At 37.6% G+C, this 1,999-nt stretch overlaps 1 pseudogene; it reads left to right on the forward strand.

Moving 5' to 3' along the window:
* The first annotated feature begins 451 nt into the window (after positions 1-451).
* LOC122029067 lies at positions 452-1,471 on the forward strand (annotated as a pseudogene).
* The last annotated feature ends 528 nt before the right edge of the window (positions 1,472-1,999 follow it).

Consider the following 1,999-nt stretch of genomic DNA (forward strand, 5'->3'; position numbering starts at 1 on the left):
TTTGGGATTACGACAACGGTTTTTGAAAACCATTGTCTATTAAGCGTTGTTTAATACCATTGTTTTTTTCCTTCGCTGTTTTTTCCCCTTCGCCATATTTTGCTACCTTGTTTTTTCTTTCCCTCTCCCCAAAATTTTTTGCCGCCACATTCTCCTCCTTTACCTTATCCAACTTACGATCTCTTCACCTACTTTGCGTTTTTCTTTCTTGATCTCTTCACACTAGTGACCCCATCTATGCCGACGAACCCCTCCTCGCCTTCTCTTCTAATCCTCTTTGCTTTCGCTTCCACATCCCATCGATCGATCGCTCCTCCTCTCCTATGCCGTAGAACCCTAATCTCAAGGTAAAGTTTACGATTTCTCATGATTTATGTGATTTGTGTGTGTGTGTGTTTTTCTTTTTTTACTTTTCTGGATGGATCTAATTGTCTTTGTTGTAGATCTCGCCATGAAGATGGAGAAATCGAAGACTAACACTTCCAAGAAAACTAATACCAAGTGAGATTTCGTTTCACCTTTTAATGTTCTTAGCAGATCGATCGGTGTTGAAAAAGTTTGATTTTGTGGGGATTGGATGCTTGTTTTCTTCTCTCTAAAGGCTTTTGGTGAAGAAGGGACCGGAATGAGCGACGAAGAAGCAAAGGAAGTCCAAAGTTGGCAAGGATCCCAACATGCCCAAGAGGCCTCAGAGTGCCTTCTTCGTCTTCATGTGAGATCCTCTCTTATTGGGTCATCAATTTGCTTTACCCTTCTTTGTACGTCGTTGCTCACTCAATTAGCTCGGCAGGGAAGAATTTTGGAAGACATTCAAGGAAAAGAACCCTAATAACAAGTTGGTCACAGCGGTTAGTTTTCCTCTTCCTTTCCCCTACAGATCTTTCTACTCCATAATTGATTTTTTTTTCTCTCTTCGATTTTTTACCACCATAATAAATGTATCAATTTGATCTGAACAGGTTGCTAGCTGGAGGAGACAAGTGGAAATCTTTGACGGAAGAAGTAAGTAATCAATAGCAACACATAATTTGCTAATTCAATCGAACAACCTTTAACAAACTCTCCTTTGCAGGAGAAAGCTCCATACGTAGCCAAGGCAGCAAAGCTCAAAGCCGATTACACCAAAACCATGGCTGCCTACAACAAAGGTCAAGTACTTATCACAAACTCACCGCTTTTTGTGGAACAACTCTAGTATCGAATCACTTAATCATTCACCTTTATCTGGTTCATAGTCTGGTGGAGGAGAAGGAAGTCGTGCTACTGCCACAAATGAAGAAGAAGAAGAAGAAGAAGAAGATGGCGAGGAATCCGACAAGTCAAAATCTGAGGTGAATGATGATGATGAGGATGATGAAGAAGAAGAGGTCTGAAATCTAATAATAGTAAAAAAAGAAGCTATTTCCCACATTATGTCTCTATAAATAAAACATTATTGAACGATGAACAGGATGAAAACGATGATGAATAAGGGAATTGCATCTATAGCTCAAGATTATCTCTTTTCCTTTCCGCTTTTTCCCTTGTTGTAGTTTCTATTTGGACTCGAATAAATCATAAAAAATATCAACTTTTCATTATCTTCTCTAATGGAAAAAGTCCGCACTATCATAATGTACTTAACTTTTGTCTAACATGATCTAATCTAGTTCCAATTTATCTTGCTCTAAGTGCAGTGATCTTTGATTAAAACAATGCTTTCAGTCCTTTACAGGAAAGGTAGTGCAGAGGTTTGTCATATTTCTAATTTACTTGAGTGGTTGTTGATTGTCTCAAATAAGGCCGTTTGTTAGGTTTGCTAACCTGATTGTGTCAAACGGTTGACTTTGTTCTAACTCAACTTATCTTGTTTTTATTTAGTTACTATAATTGGTGGAATTTCATCATACATTATGAAAATAATAGATTTAGCTCTATTTTTGGGAATTAATAGATTTAGCATAGTTTCATGCCCAAAATGCTTGTTTATTCTCTTGAATATTACTACTCTAACTTCTTT

The sequence above is a fragment of the Zingiber officinale genome, chromosome 10B (genome assembly GCF_018446385.1).
Source record: "Zingiber officinale cultivar Zhangliang chromosome 10B, Zo_v1.1, whole genome shotgun sequence".
NCBI classification, from domain to species: Eukaryota; Viridiplantae; Streptophyta; class Magnoliopsida; order Zingiberales; family Zingiberaceae; genus Zingiber; species Zingiber officinale.